The sequence below is a fragment of the Vicugna pacos genome, chromosome 21 (genome assembly GCF_048564905.1).
Source record: "Vicugna pacos chromosome 21, VicPac4, whole genome shotgun sequence".
In the NCBI taxonomy this organism is placed as follows: Eukaryota; Metazoa; Chordata; class Mammalia; order Artiodactyla; family Camelidae; genus Vicugna; species Vicugna pacos.
This window is the reverse complement of record NC_133007.1, coordinates 12,564,162-12,588,769: the sequence shown is the minus strand read 5'-3', so window position 1 is coordinate 12,588,769 and position 24,608 is coordinate 12,564,162. Positions and strand designations below refer to the sequence as shown.

Below are 24,608 nucleotides of genomic sequence, written 5' to 3'. Positions count from 1 at the left end.
TCTTGAGTTAAGAGTTAATAGTCACAAGTAAACATTAAAATGGGTAACTACTCATCTACTTTCAAAACCTGACTAAAAGAGAGTCACAGCCAAAAAAAAAAAAAAAAAGCCTAAAATACTATTGGAAACTGCAGAGACCAGCTGGAAAAGAAACAGTAAAACTACTAATGCTGAAAATCATAGAAAATATTTTTAAATAAAAAAATAAACATTGCATATCTGTGGCCCGAGCAACATCTTTTCTCTGCTAACAGCAAGGCTTCTATGACGAAAAATTGACAATTACTGATTTTCTCTATAGACGATGAGGACTCTGCAAAAGAACGAATGGCCACGTTGGTGACGTCTGGGGAAAGCACGGGGTCAGCTGTACCAACACACGGGCCTGCACACTGGAGGCACACCTCTCATCTCCCCTGCCTCTGTCTCCTACTGCCACATTGTGCTTTTTATTGAGGTTTAAATGGTGTTTTACATTTAATTTTTTCTTTTTTTATTGAATATATTCCCATAGCTTCTTCACATTCTTTCTGGGAATATACATGAAAAAATGAATATCAACTGGGCTGGACGTTTGATAAGACCATGAAAGCATTTCAAAGTTCATCAGTGAACTGGTCTAGCATTTGGAACAAATGAAACCATCATCAGAGATATCATTGTTGGCATTTCAATCTTGGGCAGATGGGCGAATCCTCCATCTTCAAAGCTGACATGTTTTTAAAGAGGTCAAGTACGAACCTGAATCCATGGACAGTTTTTTTCAGCATCTCAGAAAGATCATATGCATAGACACATCAGAGCAAATCAACCTTGGAATGGAAGCCTCAGACTTCATTCCAAGCAATTAGCTTCCCCATAGATGGTTAATCTCCAAGTGAAGAGCCACTTTAAGACTATAGGAAAGTAAGGGAGGAGGGAGAAGGCTTTGACATGTTTATGAAGCAGTAAAACTTTTTTTTGGTAGGGGGTGGTATTTGGTTTTTGTTGTTTTGTTTTAGGGGGGTTGTTTGTGTTGGTTTTGAGGTGTTTGGTAACATCTGTACTTTTCTTCTGTTCCTAAGTCACTAGTCCATTCAACAAACATGAGCCAGGTGCCTACACGCTGATGTTGGGGAAAAAGGAACAAAAAGGAGGTCACAGACAGGAAGGAAGGACAATCCCAGCTAGGAAGGTGCTGGGTCCAAGGTGGCTGTGCAGGAGGGAAGGGTGCACAGGGGCAGGTTCTAGGATGGGGACAGCTTCCTTGAGACAAGCCAAGTAAGTCTTAGAGAAACCAGAAGCAGTCTGCTCATCCGGAAGAATGCAGAGGGGCAGCAATTGCTGGGCAGGCAGTAAGGGAAGTGCAAGCCCACTTGTGCACAGGTCACTCAGGGAACTGTGAATGGAGAGGATGATGGTGAAGGAGAGTGGCCTGGAGAAGAGGCTGAGACATGTCATAAATAGAATTTGGTTACAAGTTAGGAACTTTGAACTCTGTCCTGAAGGCACTGCGGAAACATGGAACGGTTGTAAGTAGAATGTAGAATCTTTCAAGGCGCTCTGTGCCAGCTGAGCTGAGTCTAAAACTCCACCTCTGCACTCAGCTCTCCAAGGCCCTCATCCCAGAGTGGGAGCTTCCATCCTATTGGAAGGGGAGCCTGTATCTTCCCATAAAGCTGTCCTCTGCTTCCCAACTCCTGAACAAAAGGCTGCATCCACCCAGATAAAGGTAACTTTTTCTAATTCATAAACTCAGAGAGAGTACCTCGTTCTAATTCACACAAAGTATGAGCTGGGGCAATGTTCAAGCTTGCTTATTTAAGAGAGAAACCGTAAGGTCCCAATCTGCGGCAGAGGATAAAGAGAAGAGAAGATACTCACAGTGGCTGTTCACTCACCAAACATTTTGAGGGCCAACTCTGTGCAAATCTCCGAGCACACAAAGGGAATCATAACTAAGCTCTGCCCTGGGACAGGTGACAGAGTAAGATGGGAGGTGATAAAAACAAACGAATTCCAAATATCAGACACCTGATTTGCCATTTGCCTTCTCAGCTTGCTCATGATTCTACTGTTCCCATCCCAGGTAACGTTTTCAGCACCCCAGAATCTCCAAACCCCAGAATCAGCCTTGACTCTTCCTTGCACCAGTCAATCAGGCTTGTAAGGCCATCCCTGCTATACAGCTCATTCTCTCCTCCACTTTGCCATTTCAACTGCTTCTGACCCAAGTCCTTATTACTCCTCACTTGATCCCCGGAATTAAACTCAATCAGCTGTTCTCCCTACCTCCATTCTCTTTGATCCTCAATCCATTCTGTTCTGGCAGGATCTTTAAACCCAATGATGACCAAGCTCTTATCAAGGAGTATCCACCTTACAGAGGATCAAGCTGAAATTCTTTAGCATGACCTCCAAGTCACTCTGTAATGGAACCCCAAGTTTCCTCTTCAAATTTATCCATTTCCTGATTATTTCTGATAATCACTTTGCCTCAAATATCCTTACCACCCATCTCTGATGATCAAAATCCTATACCCTACATACTTTCCATGAAGGGCCAGCTCCCTTGTAAAGTACTGAGCTTTCAGTGTTCCAGAAGAGGCTAAACAAAACCTGAAGGAACACTGTTCTCGGGAGTGCTAGCATTGAGCAGGGGATTTGCTGGATCAGTAGTTCACAAAGCCTAGTTGATCATCAGAATCACCAGGAGAGCTTTTCAAAGATTCAGATACTTAATCTCTTTACTCTAGAATTGATTTGGTAACTTTGGAATAGTGCCTTGTGAACCTATACTTCTAAAAGCTTCCATAAGAACCAGAATTGTGACTCTTCCCAAATGACCGCTTAAAGTCTGTTTCACTGTTACATTTCTACAATACAGAGCCTCACCTGGGCCTCCCAGAAGGATGTGGTTGTTTATGTCCCTGTGATGACAGCGTTTTTCATGCTCTGTCTTGTCTTAACAACTATTTAAATCTGTTTCAGTCTCCCCCAGATGTTGCATGATCCTGAGGTCAAGAGTCCTGTATTGGACTCACTTACAGTGCCAGAATTGTCTTTCTATAAAAACCCGTCAAACTAAATTGAATTTGCTTGCAGTATATCTGAGGTATCCTATTTTCAGGACCAAAAAAGAACGAGAGTCTAAACAAAACTGAAAATGGCACTATTAAATACAGAAGTCTCCTGATAGCTGGATTTTGATTTTAGATGTGAAAGATTAGCAAACCTGAGATGTCTACTTTTCATTGAAACCGGATGCACACCATTAGTACAAATGCAAATGTGAACTCGTATAATGACATTCCGTTTGGGTTTCAGACTCATTAGCCCCTCACTTGTCAACTCCCTTTCTTCTGGTGCTGATTTTCCCTTTCATTCTTCATGTTTGCTACTTTTCTTTATCTTGAATTGATCACTGGAAGTTATTTTAGGGCATGATGATAGATTCTAAAACTTGGTCGCAAAAAACCGCTACAGAATTTTTTCTCTCTATGGAAATAAGCCTGTGAAGTACTACACCATTATGGAAAGCAAATATATAGACAGATTTTTGGCACTTATAAAATTACATTTTAAATTCTGTATTTAAAATATGTATTTACAATGCCAAAGATATACAAAAATTTGTAAGTAGATCTTCCAATTAATAACAGAATACAGGCTTTTTTTTAAAAAAATCAACTTTTTTGGAACATAATGATAAATGATAAACTATTTAAAGTGAACAATTAATGACAGTATATACACACTCAAGAACCCACCAACACATGCAAAACATTTATTCATTCCCAAAAGATTTTTTCTTAAATCATAATCACTCCAAAAGCAAATCTAAACTAAGTACATAAGAGATTCTCTCCTCCTTCCAAAATACATTTAATTGGGTATAAACTGGAATTATTTATAATTCCAGTGATTCTCAACTGGGGGTGGTTCTGCCCCCAAGGAGTCATCTGGCAATATCTGGGGATACTGCTAGCTGTCTGGATGTGGGGTGGGTGGTACTGCTATCTAATGGGTAGAGGCCAGGGATGCTGCTAAACATCCTACAAGGCACAGGACAGTCTCCCACTACAACAAAGGATAATGGGCCTAAAACGTCAATAATGCTGAAGTCGAGAAATCCTGGTGTAGATGTCCATGTCTGTAACTGACCTCGAATGAGGCAATGCAATATTCACTCTCTGAGTTGTCACATTTGCTTACTGTCCGGCCCACGTGCTTCTCCACGGCCCAACAATAAATCTATGAGGAAGGTACTATTTTCCTCCCTATTTCATAATTAAAAGAAACTGAGGCTTAGCGAGATGACTTGGTCAAGATCTCACAATTAGTACACAGCAAAGCTGGGATCTGAATCCAGGTCATTTAACTCTGGAGCCTGTTCTTAACTTCTATGTGATAATATTGATTTTTAATAGTATTATATTTAATAAAAATATAAGCTCTATGTCTGGCATGGACACTTAGTAAACAATCAACACATCTAAGCAGATATTAACATGCCAAATGCACACAGCCACTAATTCAATAAGAGAAAATTTCTTCCTATCAATCAGGTATTTTATTTTTTCCAAATTATTGGTGAATGGGAGTATATCTTTTGTTCTCAAGCGCCTTCTTTGTACCAGGCATGAAATTGTCTTCCTGGGAACACTGTGCATGGTTATTACTAACCACATCTTTAATATGAGGAACTAGAATCTCAGAGCAGAGTAACCACAACAGTACTGGGATTTAAACCAAGATCATCTGGGTTTATGTGTTCTTTTAACTGTGCCAAACCCTCAGTAGCTGATGCAAACCGAATGTTTGTGTCTATTCCAAATTCATATGCTGAAGCACTAATGCCCGATATGATGGTATTCTGAGATGAAATCTCTGGGAGGTAATTAGGTCATGAGGGGAGGACCCTGCTCAGATGGGACAAGTGCTCTCATAAGAAGAGGCATCAGAGAGTTTGCTCCCTCTCCACCTGCCAAGTGAAGATACAGTGAGAATGCAGCCAGCTGCAAGCCAAGAAGAGAATTATCACCAGAATCTGAAAGCTCCTTGCTCATGGCCTTCCAGGCTCCAAACTGTGAAAACATAAACTTCTGCTGTTTAAGCATCCAATCTACGGTATTTTGCTATGGCAGCCTGAGCAGACCAAGACAGCTAGAAATTATAAAAATTGTACCAAAAGAGCACTGTTTCTTAAACTCTCTCTTGTTTATACCCTCAGATATATCCACTCTGAGACAACAAAAGTTTTATCCTGTTATCCTCAGTGTCTCTCTAAGGAACTTTTTTCTGAATGCCCTTCCTATATTGTAGCTAGAGTGAAATAATCTATGCAATGTACCGAGCAATTTGTCTAGACAAAGTATGTCCTCAACAGACATTACTGTGTTGTTTTTTAAAACTTGTAAGCACTTTTCAGTGTTTATTCTTTCACTGACATATGTTACATTAACCACCTCTTAAAGCTTTTGGCAGGATTACTTTTTTTGAAGGTAGTATTCCCTATGTCCCCACCCCCAATACCACTGTATATGGTTTGTTTACTCATTTCTGCCTCCCAAGCTGTACTGATAAGCCCTTGGGGTATATCCTTTCTGCAAAAAATCACACACCAGAAAAACCCCTACAGCTTTATGTAAATTGGCTTAGGGAATTCCTCCAGGCCCCTGCTTCCTACTTTCTGCTGTGATCCTTGGTGCTTTCTGCAGTTCCTACCATTTTCCTTCCTATATCAGCTCAAACTTTTCAACTTACCTTGGTTAAACTTGAAACCTAGATCTCAACTTCCTGTCTCATCACTGACCCTGAAGTCTCAAAGGATGCCCTGCTAGGTAGGAACTGCTCAGGCTCCAGGTCCCCCAAGTCCCTCTGCCCCAATGTGGGGTTCTGCACCACACCGCCTTCCTTCTGCCCCAGGCTTAGTCTGGGGAAGGTAGATTAGGCTCTTCTTCTAGCACAGATCACAGTCGGCCCTGTGTCAGAGCTCTGCAGGCAGGTGCCTGCCTCCCCACGAGGAACAGAGTCCACACCCTTTCATTCCCACGTGAATGAGAATGAAAGCTCCCCTAGCACCAGTCCGTGACTGTGTTCAGTTCAAGAACGGAATTAGACTGGATGGAGGCCACAGTTGTATTCTAATTCCTCAAAGCTTTTTCCTTGTTTTCTTCTAACTTCCTAGCTCCATGATTCCCTGCCCTTTTTGATTTCACTTTGCTTTTATTCTTGACACTTTGGGCAAAAGTCAGAAGATTCGTGTGCAAATCAAAGTTTTTTACTATTTTCCATTGGTCAAGTTATTTAACCTCCCAGCCTTCAAACAGTCCTCTACTATAGATAACAGATACTAGATAAAATTTACATAAATAATGTAGAGAGAGAGAGAAAGAAAGTGTCTGACATACAGTAGCACTCAGTAATTGTTAGCTGTCATTATCAGTATCATTATTGTAGCTTGAAAACGGCCACGGTGAGAGTATTTACACCATGGAAATCGGTAAACACTACAAACCAGGACTTTTTTCAGAGTTACTTTCCCAGTACACCACTAGGCTAGTACCACCTATTGAAATAATATCTATGAGGTTAAATAAAATATTATTAAATTAATTTCACCTTTTAAAAAAATTTTATATGGCTATTAACGAATTTTAGATTACATTGTGATATTCGTACTGGACAGTGCTGGGTACACAGACCCTAACTCACATGGCAGCATGACCCCATCACACTCCACAGTGTTGTCCCCAGGCATTTCTGGGCGTCCCAGGGAGAGCTCAGGGTAATGCTTGTCACCTTTACCAGCATTTCTCTCTTTGAACCACTGTTCTTCCTGAGTCTTCAGGCCCTTTGCACAGTCCCATCAACTTGACATTCCAGACTGATCTCTCCACATCCTTAATCTTATTTGCTGTGGGTTAGGTCCCCTCACGGCTAGCAGAAATGTCTCACATTTCTCACAGCATCTCAGTAACTCTATTTCAACAGTTTCTACCCATTTCATCACAGCTTGCAGGTGGCAAGGGAAGAGCCAACTGTGTGTCCACCAATGAAAAAAAATCCTAAGTCTCCTTACACACAGAAGTCCCCTCTCTTCTGCACTCACTCTTTCCAGTTACTAAGACCTCATCTTCTATTCCTGGCCCAGGGAGAGGAGTAAATTCTGTGAGGGACAAAATTCCCCTAACATACAAAAAGCTGCCTTTGACGTTTCCTAAAGCTCCTTCATAATGTGTAAAATGTGAGATCTGTTATGCAGGGTTAATAAAAAATGTTTTTCATGGGTCATTTAGCTAATAAATTAAAGGGAGAAAGGTTCATTTGTTTCTTTTCTTTCTTCACTTGTGTAGCAGTTGACTATTACTGACACTGATGTAAGCAGTAAGACCCAGTAGCCCAGGTAAGATGTGAAGTAGTTTGACTACTAGGGTCATGGTAATAGAAACAGTGATAAATGACCAGATGTAGGATATACTTTGGAAAAAGAGCAGTAAGACTTAACTGGATTAGACGGGGTAAGTGAAGGAAATCAAGGAATCAAAGGCCGCTTTTGGTTGATATGGCTGAGTAGCTGTGCAGAGGCGCCATGACCTGAGTCTCAGAGGAGGACTAAGGAGGAGCAGACGGGGGAGGCAGTTTGCAAATCAAGAGCTCTGTTTTGGACAGCTCCTCATTTAAGCACCACAGAGGGGCTGAAAATGACTCCAAGGTCATTTAATTTTCCCCATTTTACAGATAAGGAAACTAAGCACAGAGAGGTTATGTAACTTGGCCAAGGCTGTTTGGCTAAATCACTCTACATGATATTTTCCTTTACACAGCAGCGGAGAGGTAGATATTGCTGAACTCTAATCCCAAAACCATCACCTACTAGTTGTGTGACCCTTTGGCAAGGCCTTTAATTTTCCTAAGCCTTGATATTGTCCTTTTGAAAATGGAATGTTTCCCACTTGGGATCTGTGTGAGGGTTAAGTGATACAAGATAGGTAGTCTGATTGAATAGCATGAAATAAATGTTGGGTAACATAATGTTAGCTAATATTATAGTTGGTCACCTCCAAAGCTAGGAATATTGCAGCATTATGACCTTAGATTTCTTCCAACTAAAAGAACCCACCCATTCAGGAGGTGTATTTTCTCTACCCAATTGTCCTTCAGCTTTGGTACTAGTTTTATTTCTCATTATGAAGACTGTGTACCAGCATGACAACTTGATCACCTATGATGGACATACTCTGACGTCTAAAAATTAGGGGGGCGGGGGGCAGAGGGCAGGGGGGATGTACTAAGTGAAACCTGAAATAAAGCCTGACTAAGTAAAGGAAACATCAGAAACAAAAGACAAGATACAAAAACTCCACTGAAAGGGTCTGAAATGACCAAAGAGAAAAAGTCCCAACCTTAATCAGGGAAAGTTAGTTGCATCAGTGAAAAAAAATAACCACACATGATACAATCAGGCAGTAGAGATCTTGATACTGGAAAACCAAAGGTGAGGCGTATTCAAGAGCATTTCCCCTATGCTGACCTCACCGGAAGAACTGGTCCAAATTAGCAAGACTGAAAGATTTTAGCTTAAATGCCTGAAAAATTCCTTCCCTGAGCAGCAGCCTCCTCCACCATCCCAATGGACAGCCTAACAGCAGAACACCTTCAGTGACAGCATCCCTTCTCCAACATGGTATATGCCCTTTGGCCAAAATAAACAGCAGTGAAATATCAGTGACAACTGACAGTAGGGGTGGGGGGAGGGGAATGACCCTTCCGAACAGTCACCAAAATGGAGCCCAAGTTTGAAAAGTAAAATGAAGATGTGATCATTAAGACCGGAATGAAAAACTATCGGAGGAAGCAGGGCAAAGGCAAGACAGCAGAGAGACAAGCAGAAATGGCCGACATGCTTTTTTTCAGAAGTGTAGGGGCCACCTCACCCCAGGCAGGCCGCCTCCAGGTTGGATCCTAGCTACACCTCTGGGTGGGGTCTCTTTTTCCAGAAGTCTGAGGAGATAGTCTAGTGTAATGGTTAAGAGCAAGAGCTCTGGAAACAGGCTGCCAGAGTCTGAATCCCAGCTTGCCTCAAGCTTTTCAAGTCATAATGGAAGAATAATTGAGGAAACCAGGCAAATTACTTAACTTCTTCAAGCCTTTGTTTTTCTCACTAATAAATGTGGGAAAGAGTACAGTGATTGTATTTAGTACCTAACTCTGCAGGTTGCTGTGAGATGTCAGTGAGATAATGCACATAAAGTACCTGGCACATAGCTTTTAATAAGCATTCACATTATTATATCATTATCTGTAGTTTCATTCTGGTAAGAACAAGGTTTCTCGGTGGGAATGAGCTTTAAAAACAGAAAGTCAGGAATTTGTTGCTTTTCAGTCCACTTCTGTGGCCTGCCCCCACTCTCAAAGGAATATTGCCTGAGCACTCACCAGGTGCCCCAAAAAATTGCTAAGTGAAAAAAAAAATTGCAGGAAACCACTGCTTAGAGTCCCAAGGGGGGGGGGGGGAGACAGGAAGACTAGACAAAGGTGGACTCAGAAGTGCTCTGAAAGAGGAGGACCAAGAAAGACCAACTTTCAGATGCTGACGAAGGTTAGGGTCATTCCCTCTTGTGTGTTATTTTTATCCTTCTTCTTTCTTTTCCCAAACAAATCACAGAAACCCACCAGACAACTAGAAAAGCTGCATTGGCTGGAGGCACATGTGAAAGGGGAGGGAAGCAACACAATTGTGTGTCTGTATCTTGTTTCAATAAGAGCTCCAGAAGGAGAGAAACCCCAGGGGAAAGACTATGCGGTAGCTGAAAGCAGAGAGGCAGCCAGTTAATCCTGGGGACCCCCAGGCAACAAACAAGATACAAATGAGGGGGTTGCCTCGGGGGATGCCTGTCAACTCCGCAGTAACTCTGGAGGGATATGCCCCAGCCCAAAGCCCCCAGGTGATTTCCTCCTCAGAAAAGGCAGCCTGGGATCAGATCATGGCTAGAATGCTAGACTGGAGGGCAGAAAGCTGAAGGTTGTACTAGGGCAATTTATTGCTAAACCAGGACTCTATATGAGTAAAAGGGAAGACTATTCAATATAATGCAAGGTCAACAGCTTGCCCAGGACTGCTGGGGCAAGCCAAGACATGACCACCCTAGCCAGTGTCTACTGTCTTACTCTGCACAAACACGTAACTGTAAGACTAGAAGCTGAATGCTGGGGAGCAAAGAAATAAAGAGTGGGTAAGTGATGGGGAAGGAAATAAACATTTTTAAAAAGCACTGCTGGGGTACCAGGCCCTTGTGGAGTACTTTATATTCATGACCTCATGTAATCCCTGCAGAGTGGGAATTACAGGGAAAGTGATGTTACTGGGAAGTGAACTCAGGACTGCCTGAAGTTAAAACACCTCATCCCTTCCTGCCCCCGTCCTGCCTCGCTGGTCCCAGCATTCATCTCCTCACTGGCAGGCCGCAATGAAGAGAGCTACTCTTACTGAGCCCTTTGGAAACTCTGTTGGATACTTCGCATATGGTAGTTATTACAAGGCAATAAGGAAACAGGTTCAGAGAGTTTAAGGGTCACATATGGGTAAGTAGTGGAGCCAAAACTCAAACTGAGTCTGCCTGGCTGCAAAGCCAGTACACTCACTCACTAGGCTGAGGAGAAGAGTAGCAGGATTAAACCGAGTCTGCAGGGGTGGGCTTGCAGAGCTGTGCTTGCAGAGCTGTGCAGCACAAGCAGCTGGGGAGAGAACATGGCCGCAGAAGCAAACTTTCCCACCTAAACCTTAGCTTCAGCCAGGCCTGTCCCCCCACCACCCAGACCCTCTACTGACAGGGTCCTTGCCACCCCTTTGCAGCTAACTGATCACATTGTTCTCCCATCCTATAATCATCTCCCCTGCCTCCCTGCCAATCCATAAACTAGCCTTCTTCATGGTTACACTTTATTTGTGCCACAGTGTTTTATTAGTACAGTTGTTTCCTGCCTGTCCTGGATATAATTTTTCTTTGCCTAAAAACTCTGTGCAACTTTCAGAGCTGTGGCTCTTAGTCCCTCTGTCATCTCACGGTGACTAGAAAGTTGCAGTTATGTGTTACGAGGTGGGTTAAACCTACTGCACTAGGTTGAGTGTTTATAGAGATCTTCCTCTCCAGACCCCTCCCCTCTACTCAAAAGAGGAATCTCCTGGAGGAACAGAGGTCACTCTTTCTCACACATAGACATCTTCTTCTAAGTCTTTTCGACTTCTAAGTATCACCAACTCCCAGTTTTTATAGACAACAGTGGAATGAAAAATTCATTGAAAATGGAAAACCATAAATAATGCCCAGAATTTCATTTGGTCCTTAACTTTCTTCCTCCTCACTTTGAATCAATCTTTTAAATTGATTTCTCTCTCTAATACATGTGCATGCTTGGCCTTCACATTGCTCTTGGGCTGGAGTTTTTTCACCAAAATTCACTAGATGATATGTCCCATAAGGGGAGGGGCTAAAGTATTTCTCAGTGGCACATGTAGGTGTTTTACATATTTTTTGAATGAATGAGGCCCAGATGGATGATGGCTGTTTCATCAAATGCCAGGTTAGACAGACCCCCAATAATCTCTGTGTGCTTTCTAAGCCCCTAGAATTTAGATTCAAATCTGAGTAAAAAGAGGAACCATGAATTGAGATTAAGTTGCCACGCCTGGGCCAAAATAAATGGAGGTTAAAAATAGAAAAATAGAAATTAGGTTGGTTACAATTCTTGAACACAGAGATTGTGCACAGAAAATCATACCAACTACAGATGTGGATGAGAAATAAGAACTTTCTAGTCATTCTACTAGAAAATAAAAGAACAAAACAGACTATTAAGCACCTGGTAATCTAGTAAACCCTCAAAGTAAGTTTACTTCACCTGACTTACAAAATGTGACTAATAATGATATTTGTGATCTTTCCTAGAATGAATCAGATAACTGACTTGGGTGGGCATAAACCATCATACCTAATTAGAGGTTCATCACCCTTTACATTATGTTTTTTTCAGAGTATGATCACAGAATAATTTTGCATAAATATTCGTAGGGCAGATTGCTAGTTGTTCCCCAGATCTGTTCTCCTCTTGTTCGTATAGACTCTTTGTCATCCAATGGAGACTACATTTCCCAGCTTCACTACCATTTGTGATCATGTGGTTTGGTTGTCTCCAATGGAATGTGAGAGGAAGTGATAAATATATCCTCTCTATCACTTGCTTAAAAGGAAACTGCCTGTCTTAGGCTTCCTCTCTGTTCCCCTTTGAACTGAATACAGATATACTACATGATTTAGCTTCATCTATGCAAATGAGCATCACTCCTTAGAAGGCAGAGCAACAAGACGAAAGGAGCCTGGATCCCTGATTGACTTCAGAGAGCTAAACTGTTATATAGAAGAGACATGACTTCTATCTTCTTAAGTCACTGTATTTTGGGGTCTCTTTTCTAGAGGCTTAGATTTTTCCATAATTAATACAATTCAAGAGAGACTTACCCATTTTTCTCAAGGATTTTCTTAATCCTTGTGTATCAAAATCATTCTTCTTTGAATCATTTAATCGTGTTATCATCTTTGTTGATTCTCTCTTCTTTGGTTGTTAACTAGTCTGAATCTGCCAGAGGTTCCTTTTTCAAAAGCTTTGTGATTTTCCGATGCACTTTCACTGACTTCTTAATATACTGACACTCTTGCAAGATATACAGTTTTACTCAACATCACTCAATTTACTTTGCATTCAAATATTCACAACCATGTACTTAGAAAAGATGGGGAAGGATATTTCTGTGTGGACTAATTTCACTATTAGCCAATTCATTAGTGAATATTTCATGTTGTAAAAACTTTTGCTTCTCCTTATTACCTAACTGCAGGGACTTGGATAATGCCACTTAAGTGCCAAATCATCATACCTGAGAAGAATTTCAAACAGTATTTAACAAGGGAGAGCTTGCTGTGTCTATTTTAGTGGTTAATCTAGATTTTTTTTAACATGTAAACTTAACAAACTTTAAATTTCATAAATAGTTTTACCCTCCTCTCAAACACTACATGTATCTTAACAATGTTTCAACCCTGACTGGCATCACTTCCTGGATTTAAATTCTATGGCTCTCTAGTATTTTGGCTCTGTTTTGTTTTTGATTTGTCCAATCAATTAGACATTATTATTACTTTTTTTGTTTTATACAATGTTTGTTTTTATTTAATCACATATTTGCTCACCATTTCTTTTTGCAACTCAGAATTTCCCTTCATTCTCAAACCCAAGAGAGGACTGGCTTGTGGCTATAAATTCTTAGGGGAGATTTTTTTCCCCTCTACTCAAACCATGGTCAAAGCAGACAAGTTTCCTTGTTGTCCCACTCAACATGGCAGATTCATTTTGAGCTTAACCTTAAATGGAGGCCATAGCTCTTTGGTGTCCCAGCTTTATGTGTGGGTCTCTTATGAGATCCCCCACCTTTGGCCAACCTCAGGCTTTATCTCTTGTCAGAATTCTAAGTCCTCTGCATCCATCAAAAAAGGTTACCAAGGTTTGTTATATAACTTCAAATGAAATCTGCTCTGATGTTCATTTGCCCTCAAGTTTCCCACTTTCACGTAGTTTTTAACCTCTGTGAATATCTTCCTTTCTTGATCGGAGATGTATTTTTTAAATATTTTTTACATTCTATTCATTTATTTTGGTTGTTTTCAACCAGAGGATAATTCAGGCTACCTAACCTGCTTGCTGCTGAAGCTGGCAGTCTGCAATTCCTCATTTTAAACAATTAACACTTTCCTAAATAAGGTCTCTGCCACAGTGTAATAGAAATAATAATAATAATGGCTAATATTTACTGAGCATTACTATAAGCTGGGTACTGTTAAATATATTTTACTTATACTAAGTCACCTAACCTTTACAATACCACTAGAAGATCAAATCCAGATAATCTGCCTCCAGAGCCCATGTTATTAACCACTACACATTCTGTGTCTACAAGGCATAGATGACAAAAGACAGTTCATTTCACATGCATAAGAGGAAAACATACAGATCTTTCCTAATTAACACAGCCAGTGAAAACTCCACAGATATAACAAGAGTTGTTTTTCCAGGGCTTAGAATAAGTCATACAAAACCTCTTGATAGGCTCTGTGTTTGATGTGGGGTTACAAGTACAACATAAAGCTAGGATGGTGATAAGGTTTCTTCATATATGTCACATCCTCTATGTGGAATGACTGTGTGGGATGTGGCCTTAAGAAAAGACTGAAGCTGTCTCTAAGCTCAATAAGAGAGTTTTGACCAATTATCAATGTCTGTCATGCACTAGGATGCAGAAGTGCCATCTCTGGCCTATTCTTGACTTAAGATGGGGACCAGGACATAATCTAGTCCTTGGATCTTCCTGCCACCTACCCTGGCTTACTCAGCCAACCTTCCCCAGACTCCCAAGTTATGCCTTCTCTCCATTTCCTCCTTAGTTACAAGTGGAAAACCTTACCCAAACAGGTCTAAAGTCATTCTCTCTCCACAGTTCCTTTCTCTGGGTGCATTTTATCTAATTGTATTACATGCAGCTTTACAGATAAACTAACCCATGTCTTGAGAACTGAGAAAAAACTAGGATGAACAGAATTTAAAGTGAGCATAGAAAACTATGTTCTAAGTATGTGTGGTTGAGATGGAGGGGGGAATGGGAAGGGACAACTGTCCTGAGTTCTCTGAGCCTTCTAAATCCAGAAATATCAGAAAGCATTTTCAGTGGTGATACATTTAAGTTCTGGAGTTAGTCTGCTGGAGTTTGAATCTTAGCTCTACAAAAAGCTATCTGACTTTGAGCAAGTTACTTAGTATCTCTAAGCCTCAGTTTAGTCATCTATAAAATGAGGATAATCAACTATACCTATATCACAGCAATTTCCAAACTTTTAAAATCTCAGGACCTCTTTATAGTCTTAAAAATTACTGAGAATTCTTAACAGCTTTTATTTATTGTGTTACCTATTGATGTTTATCACTGAAAAAATTTAAATTGAGAATTTTAAAAATATTTATTTAGTCATTTTAAAATTAACTCTATTACATGTTAACATAAATAAGAAATTTTTATGAAAAAACTATTTTCAAAAAATTAGTGAGGAGAGCTTTACATTTTTATGATTTTTTAAATGTCTGGCTTAATGAAAGGCAACTGGGTTCACATACCTGCTGCGTTCGGTCTGCTGTGATATGCTGCTTTGGCTGATGTATATGAGGAAAATCTAACCAACTGCATAATTGCAAATGTATAGTTAGAAAAGAGAGGACTGTTTTAATATTCTTTTCAGATAATTGTGGGTATTATCATTTGATTACACACCAAAACTCAAACAGTCATAATTTCTTAAAGGTTAGCTGCCAGGTAGAATCAAAAATCATATTAATGAACTATTACACTATTACTTGAAGACCAACTGGAATATGTTGCATTTTGAAAAGATCTTTTACCCACCCATGAATTTGTAACATTATTCATGGTTCATTTTAAAATATTAGCTCACAGAGTTATAGAAACCTTCTAAACAATGACCCACTGCCTTATACAATGGCTAAATAAATAAATCATATTCATTAATATCCCACTGAGGTTGCTAGAAAAGTGTTTTAAATTTTAAAAAGCTGCCAGTTTCAAGGTGGTGGATGCAGTTTTCCAAAGTTAACTTTCACTTGAAAGCTCAATTTTATCATTGGCAAAAAATACTGTCAGTTGTTTTTCTTGAAACTTCTTCCATTTTTAGGAAATATCTGCCAAATATTCAAGCCTGAAAAATCCAAAAGACTAACTCCTTGTCAGTGTTCTTCTTTTCAACTAAAAACTGTTCTGTGGAAAAAAAAAGTGGGTTTAGCTCCCAACTTAGTCACATAAGGGTATTCATTCCATTGAGACAAGTATGTTTCAGTGTGCAGCACAACTTAATGCACACGTCTCATTCCATCCCCTAGGATATTAAAAAGACCTACACTCAGAGTCAAAATTTAATAAAAATTAATAAAATTTAATAAAAATTTTACTGCTTCATCAGGACATCTGAAGTAAAGTTGACTTTTTTGTTTACTGTGGGTAGTTGAAGAATATGGTGACTATTACAGTGTGACATCAATACCTTAATTTATACTAAAGTGACAGTAATGTTATCCATCATCAGTGTAAATGTCAACACAATGACAAAGACAAGAATGTCTTAGTATTGTTGTGAAAATAGTTTTAACTTCGCAGATGACTTAAAGGAACCTCAGGGACCACAGATCACACTTGAAAAGCACTGTTGTAAGACCAGGTATCAGCAAACTTTTTCTGTAAAGGGCAGAAAGTAAGTATTTTCAGCTTTGCAAGCCACACGGTCTGCCACAACTACACAACTCTGCCACTGTAGTGCAAAAGTAGCCATAGGCAATACATAAATAAATGAACATGACTGTGTTCCCATAAAACTTTATTTATAAAAACAGGCAGCAGACAGGCATTGGCTCCTGCTGTAGGCCATAGTATGTTAATGCATGGTACAGGCCAAATAAGGTAACTTATACAAAGTACTTTCCATAATACCTGGAGTATAATTTAATTATAGTAATTACTCAACAAATAACAGCTATGATGACAAGTTTTCTTGGCTCTCCACCACACACACACACACACACACACACCACAGCAAGATTGACAAGCCTTAACAATATGATACCGCTGTTTCCTGCCTTTCATCATAAATCGAATAAATCTAGTTAACCCAACAGACTGCTGAAATGATAGATTCAAATTAGTTAAAGAAAGAAATAATAAGGAGGTGCTAATACAAGTTAAGTTAAAAGGTAGTACATTAAGAACTTTGGGAGCTTGCAAATTCACTTCAAAGCAAGTCACAATTCATTGGACAAGATACCTGGAGTTCTGAGTCCTTGCTCCAGATCTGTCATTAACTAATTTGTCACCCTAGACTTCTCCAGGCTTCAGTCTCTGTATGTTCAAAACGGAAGACATTAAGTTGGGCAGCATATCAACTTCCTACTGCTACAATAATGCTGTGTAACAAACAATCACCAAATATCAGTAGGCCCATAACAATAAGCACGTATTTGGCTCAGGCCTTTGTGTGTCAGCTGCAGGCCAGCTGACTGAGGCTTGACTTGGTTGGGTGGTTCCATTTTTATACTTTTTCTGAGACCAAAAGAAGAATCTGGGCATTATCTTCTCCTGGCAATAACTGAGATGCAAGGAGGCAAAACAGAAACACATAAGGCCTCTTAGGTTGCAGGCTTGGAAGTGGCCTACCATCATCACCTCAGCCTCATTCTATTGGCCAAAGCAAGTCACATGGCCAAAACAAAATCAAAGGGAGAGGAAATGTATCTCCACCTTTTCAGGAAGTAGAGCTTCACAGTCATATGGCAAAGAGGGTAGTTACAGGGAAGAATTAGGGCCATTAATGCAATATATTACAATTTGTATCTAAGATCACTCTGATCTCTAATAAAAATTATAGAATATTTTAAGTTAAAAGGCTTACCTATGTAGTTTCTCAAGAGATTGAGACCCTTGCTTACTTATAATTTCTTCAAGTTCACTTGGGCCAATAAAAGAAAAGAAAGTGGAACAGGCAAAGGCAATGAGATAATTATGGAAATGGGAAAGAAAAGTAGCATGGGGGAAGAAGGAGACGTGAAGAAAGAGGAAGAAGAAGGGGGAAGAGAGGAAAGGAGAGAGGAGACAGGTATGAGAGAGAAGGGAAAAACTAAAGGGGTGTGAGAGGGAAATCAATGACTAAATTTGTTCTTAAGGAACATCAAAATGTAACCTGCATCAGCAAAGTCATTAGAAGTCCAGTAGGAAAAAAATGTAGCTCATTCTTATGAACTCGGTTTAAAAAAGGTATCTATTATGATTCCACCAGAATAAGCTGCATGGAAAATGTGATTGTCTAATACACATTTTATTTTTAACCTTTCTATAAAATTGATTTAGCATAAAGCATGTCTAATTATTTTAAACTTGTAAAACTTCTATTATAGAACAAATCAAATTTCACAGAAAATTATCCATGTCTAAAAAACTTGAAAATGAGATTTTAAGTCACACTTTTTTTAAATTATTGCATTTATTTTCTACCACAGTTTCAGATCCTATTCATAGCTTTACCTCATTTTTTCACAACATTTACTGACTGGTGTTGGCACTTTCAGACTATAAGTCTCTGACCGGATACTAAGTTTGATTTTAAAGTGTTTCCAGCATTATGTTCTGTCATTTTTATCTTGCATGTGTTTTCCTCATTTTTATATGTCTTCTTTATTAACTGTTTTCCACAATACAATTTTAGGCCTACAAAGAACATTTTAAAGAGGTCACCTAATTTAGTAAGAGAAAAAAATATGTTTCCAAATCTTTATTTTTATTAAGGTGCTATTATTATGACAAAGATTAAGACATGTTTATAACTAAAAGTTAGAAATCTGGAATCAGCCAAGAACCTGAAACCATAATGATTAACATTTTCCATCTGTAGAGACTCTAAATTGTGAAACTAGTTTGAACGAATTCGTGTTTGGAGGCAACTGACGTGTAGGAGGCAAGAGCACAAACCAAATCTCAAGCATGTATGTTCCAGCCCCAACTCTGCTACTAATTACCTGGCAAGTGACCTAACCTCACTGTACCAATCTCGTCTTAATCATAACAGGAGGAAATCCAAAAATCAAAGACCATGAAGTTTTCTCCCATGTCTTACAAAATATTCTTGTTAATTTTGAGGGTTTTTTTCTCCACGTTGCCGGATAACCCATTGAAAGCACTAATATTTTGGGGTTTTGAGCCACTGTTATCATCAGGTACTAACTTAATAATCTCTCAATGATATAGATCCTCAAGTATTCATTAGATAAACATTATAAAGGAATCATCCATCACCAGGGGAAAAAAATAGTCCTGAATGCATTTGATGCGACTGCTAGATGTCTTCTGGTATGTCATTTAATCTTTACAGCAATCCTTTGAGGAAGATTTAATTACCCTTGATTAACATAAAAAAGAAAATGAGGCTCATAGAAAGTTGCTAAGTTGCTCAAAGTCACTAATTCTCTCACCTATTCATCCACTTAATAAAGATTCAGTGAGTGTGTGCTCCATGGCAGCTTTATCTAGTGGAAGAAGAGACAATAAACGAGCACTCAAATAAAAAACCAACAAAACAAATAATGTATCAAGTATTAGAAGAACTAGGAAGAAACCTAAACAGGGTAAAAAGCTAAAGAGTGAACAGAGACACGCATGATATGAAGGACAGATCCAGGCAGAGACTCAGAGAGAAGAAACAGCAAGTATAACAACCCTGAGACAGAAACACGGACACTAAGCAGTAGAGCTAGGATTTAAAATCATGCGAAGTCCATGTCCTTCTACCTCATCAAAAAAAACAAAGGTGCATTTAATTGATTTCTGTGGAATGGGCTGTGAGGATAAAATGTCAAAATATCTTAAGAAAAAATATCTGTACTCCATCTTTAATGAAACCAGCAATTTAGAAAAAGCCTTCAGGGGCTTCTGGTTAGAACTGAAGAAAACTTTTCCAGAATGGGCTGTAGAGAAAACCTATAGAAGCACCTTCTGTTGAAAGGAATTTCAAAGGATAATTTATATAAGGCGTGTGTGTGTGTGAGAATGTGCCTCAGCCCTTGTGGCTTTGAGACTCATGATTTAGTGGCAAAATCCATCTTTTCCAGAAGGAAGGAAGGGAAAGGAGGGAAAGGAGAGAAGGGGGGGAAGGGGGAGAGGGCCAGGTGGGAGGGAGGTTAAGACAAACTCCCTTAGATCTGGTTTTTGTCCTCTCACTCTTTCAGGGTGACAAAGACCCAGGCAAGACCCAGGGCACATGAAACTTAGTTCTACTCTCCTCTCAACTAGAATCATCTGTCTACTCCCAGTACTGCAACAGACACATCATCTGCTATTTATCAAAAGCTACAACATCTTCTGTCACATTTTCTCCTAATTTCACCCTTACAAGGACCCTGCAGGGTATGCAGAGCAGGTCCTATTATTCCTCATCTAAAGGAAACCTCTGTGGCCTGCCAAAGATCATTTAACCAGCTTGTGACTGAACTGGAAGAAAGGTATGTCTCTTGTCCTCCACTCCAAGGTCCCTTCTGCTAAACTAGGGTGTCTTCATGTCTATTTGTCCTCATTAGGAGGAGTCCAAAGTGGCTACAAGAGAATCGGCTGAGTGGTTGAAAACCCCCTCCCCAAAAGTCAGATATCTATAATCTGGCCCCACATTCTGGCTCTTCCTTATTTCTCTGGAGTCAGGTGCAGACTTGAGTTAATCACAACCCCCATTTTGTGATGCACTATCTTTTCAGTTAGGAGACGGCCCCTCATTTGCTGTATCTTTCTTCACTGTTTTTTCATCTTCATGCCGTATCCACAATCCCAATTCCCTCTCCTGCTCCAATAACAAACCCTCATTTCAATCCACTTTTCACACATTTACTTAGAGATATGTGTGTTTTTTAAATATATAGCATGTTTTGTCTTTGGGCTTCAATTGACATAAAAGGGACTATCTAAACGTGTCACCCTGTTTTTGAGTTACTTTTATTCAATATTATGTGTTTGAGATCTATTAATGTTGCTAAACAGAAATGTAAATTATTATTTTTGACTGATGGGGAGAATCTGATCTTCTCATCAAATTTTATTTATCTATTGTCTTGGAAGTCAATGGTCATTTAGTTTGCTTCCAGTTCTTTGCTGCCACAAATACCACTTGGCTGAACACCCTCATAAACACCTCCTTGAGGACTTCTCTGCGACATATTCCTACGAGCAGAAGTGCTAAGCACAGAGTACAGACATGCTTAGTTTCTCTACTAATTATGTTTGTGCTCTGGAACAGCTACGCAAGTTTACACCGTCCCCAGGAGTGCATGAGAAACTCAGTTTCCCCACGTCCCCACCAGCACTTGATATCTGACTTTCTAATTTCGCCAAAAGATGAGTGTAAAGTAGCACTGTTATTTTAATTTGCATTTCCTTGATCATTGGTGAAATTTAGCATCTCTTCAAATCTTTATTAGCCATCAGGATTTTCCAATTGCCCAGATATATATTTGCCTATTTTTTCTATTGAATTTCTTGTCTTTTTCTTATTTTTGTATTGAAGAATATTTGATTTACAATGTTTTGTTAAGTTTATGGTGTACACCATAGTGATTCAGTTGTACATACATGTATTTTTTCACATTCTTTTTCATTATAGGTTATTACAAGATATTGAATATAGTTCCCTGTGCTATACAGTAGGACCTTGTTGTTTATTTTATATATAGTAGTTTGTATCTGCTAATCCCCCCCCAAAATATGGAATGCTGCACAAATTTGCATGTCATCCTTGCACAAGGGCCATGCTTATCTTCTATCATTCCAACGTCAGTATACGTGCTGCCAAAGCGAGTACTTGTCTCTTTCTTATTGATTTGTAGGAGTTTCTTTTATGTTCTAGACATTGATCTCTTCTTAGTTCAGATCTTGCTATTACACAAACACACTTTCTACAAAACTCAAGACAAAAATCTCTGCTGGGAAAGTGAGATAGAATGGAGGTTTGTTTTGTCGAGAATTAATGCCTCCCCAACACATTCCAGTGTCTATTAGTGTCTGAATGGTGGTCATGGTATACTCAAAGAAGCTAGTGAGCTGAATGTGAAACCAATTTCCTTATGTTCTGTCCTCAGTCGCATTTCAACAGTGTTACTGAAACCCCCTAGAAAAATCCTGAGAGACTCCAATCTCATTATGCATACTGACTTCTTTCTCTTTCCCACCAGGGAGACGGGACCTGCGGTTCTTAGTTAGAGGCCAGGAACATTCATGTGTCTCTTTCCAGAGCATGGATTGAATGCTTTACAAGGAAAGCAAACATGTTCTGATCACTCCCCAGTCATCCAGTTGGTGAAGGACGAATTCACCACCCCAAACAGTACAAAGTGGTTGAGCACATGACACCCGACAGTGGACAGATGAGGTTGGCAGCAGCAGCTGATTAGTGACATGTCCTCACAGCCCAGGGGAGCGAGTAGACTGCAAGCCATACAGGGCCACACCAGGATGCATCTTGAGAGCAGAGTGAACCAGCAGGGGCTGCAGGAAGCAGGCTTTGTAGTGACAAGAGGATGAATAAACTTTGGTTCCTGGGGGCGGATGTGATTCACTTGTTTGAGTAATTTTATGGGCTGTCAGGAATGTGAATCCCATTAGGTTGAAGATGAGGCAAGGTACAGCACAGCAGGTCTGGTTGTTACCAGAACTAGCCAGGTGGAGACCCTTTCTTGCTAGGTTGGGGGTATATCTGGCAAGAGCAGGGGGACACATGCCTGGGCCTTTAGGGTCCTGTGAAGCTCAAAGATATCAAAGCAGCACTCAAGTTTTAGGTCTTACAATTTGCAGTTTTTGCACTTTCACAATGAGAAGTCCCATTTCTTTACTAATCATGCCTGCTTTATTTTAAGTTTAAGAAAAGAAAAAACAGTGTAAAATGAGACAAGAGCGTTAGAATCGGATAGACTGCAGGCCACTACGTCTTCCCTGAGGGAAAAATAAGAATGATCAAAATATTCATCCTCCTATTGGAATAACCTGGTTATGCTGACAGAAGGTTGCTTACCAAGCGTAACTACTCCTGCTTTGTAATCTACTCTCTAAACACCAAGAAATTCGGTCAGTCTGGGTCCCTGGATCACTCAAATATTTAGAGACTCCCATCTTTAGACAACACAGAAGAAACATAGATATTGCTTAACAATGAATTTTATAGGAAATAGAGAAAGAACAGGATTCTTTTGGCTAGTATGTGCCCTCATTTCATTTTGATCAAAAGAACTAGAGTAGGCCCAAGAAGGGATTACCCTGTAATAGGCAAAATAACCTGTGAGAATGTTATTTTATACAGCAAAGGGGATTTTGCAGGTGTGATTAAGTTAGGGCCCTCGAAAGGTGGCAGTGGCTTATTTGGGTGGCCCACTTCAATCACAAGAGTTCTTAAAGAAGGAGGCCTTGCCAGAGGGAGATGTGACTGTGGAAGAATGGTCAGAGAGAGAGGTAGTGTTGCTGGCTTTGAAGATGGAGGGTGACTCACGGTCCACGAGCCACTGAATGCGGGTGCCTCTAGAAGCTGGAAAAGACAAGGAAATGGATTCTCTCCTAGAGTCTCCAGAAGGAATACAGTTCTGCTGACACTTTGATTATAGCTAGTCAGACAGAACTACAACCTACAGAACTGTAAAATAATAAATCTATGTTGTCAACCACACTTGTGATGATTTGTTACAGCAGCAAAATAACTAATACACATCTCTAATTTTGGCAAGTCTAAAAATAAAAGGCATCTAGCCATCCCGAAAACAGAACCCAAGAAGTCAAAGATAAAAATCTTTCCATTTCCTTATGACTTCCCCTTTTCTCTCACCACCCTCCCATCGTCTGCCCTCTCCCACTACATTCTCACACTTCACGCAGCAACTTACAGTGCTGGTGTCTCCATCCTTCACAGTCCCCCCTTTTATGTCTCTACTTTTAGGTATGCCCCCTTCTACTCCACAACAGTTTCAATCATCTCTTTCTCCTTAGAGAAGGCTGTGCAAAGCTTGTCTTGCTAAGTCACTGGGAGTTTTGCAGAACTGGGAGTAGCCACTTGCAATTTCAAAATGACATCAGTACACTTGTCTTTTTATCAGCCCTGTCAAAGATGCTCCTTCTTCCCCTAATCTTGTAAATGCTTACATAGTAAAGAATAAATATTAAACATTCAAATCATAAAGCTCAAACTATAAAAATGATGCATGTAGCAGAATAAAATTATCTATTATTTCAGGAGTTGTAATAGTAGAATCAATAAAGACATTTCAAATGAAGTGGATTATGTGCCTGAGGATTGAGTCCCATATCTGATGTGACATGGTAGGATGGAGGGAAAGTATCAGGTGCAAGTGCAACAGTTCATAAACCCAAATAATCCCACTGCAGCAGAAGCTTGGAGTCAGAGATGACCGTGAAAACAAAAGCCCTGGAATTAGTAAAAATCTTGAGGGGCACTAGGAACTTTCCATAACAGTAAAGGTGACCCCAGGTGCCAAGGTGACATTTGTGGATATGTGCACACAGTATGTCCATTACTCTGTAGCACATAACAACCTACTCTGAGCATCTTTTCGTATAGGTGCCTATATCACCGTGTCTATAATTAAATACATGCTTACAGAATGTGCTACTTCTTAGTTCTGTTCCTGTGAAATTGGATCTTTTCTTGCCTGTGCTATTTGAAAACGGCATCTGACACAGTAAGATAAGCCTGGCATTACATTAACTGTATCTGTATGGTGATGGGCTATACTAGATGAGTAGTTTTCAAACTAAATTCCAAAGAGAGAGCCCTCAGTTCCTACAGAGGAAGGGAGGAGGAAACAAGGAGACAGAACTTTGAGTGTCCCACCCCAAATTCAATCAAAACGTTCTGCTTTCAACTGTTTTCTATTTAGCTTTGGCATGCTATTTCATTTAAAAGGCAAAAATAAAAACAAAGGTCAGCTTT

General features: G+C 39.8%; 1 protein-coding gene, 1 long non-coding RNA gene and 1 other non-coding gene across 3 annotated transcripts in view; 1 reads left to right on the top strand and 2 right to left on the bottom strand.

Annotated features, from left to right (window-relative positions):
- Window positions 1-24,608, bottom strand: part of TNFSF4 (TNF superfamily member 4) — a 124,008-nt gene that overhangs the window by 19,316 nt on the left and 80,084 nt on the right. The gene's annotated exons all lie outside the window — the stretch shown is intronic.
- On the top strand, window positions 1,529-22,228 carry LOC140687946 (uncharacterized). Its single transcript, XR_012062576.1, has 3 exons — window positions 1,529-1,711; window positions 19,864-20,136; window positions 21,850-22,228. It is a non-coding gene; the product is annotated as an uncharacterized lncRNA (long non-coding RNA).
- Window positions 21,377-21,479, bottom strand: LOC116284835 (U6 spliceosomal RNA). The gene has a single exon (XR_004194496.1). It is a non-coding gene; the product is annotated as a U6 spliceosomal RNA (small nuclear RNA).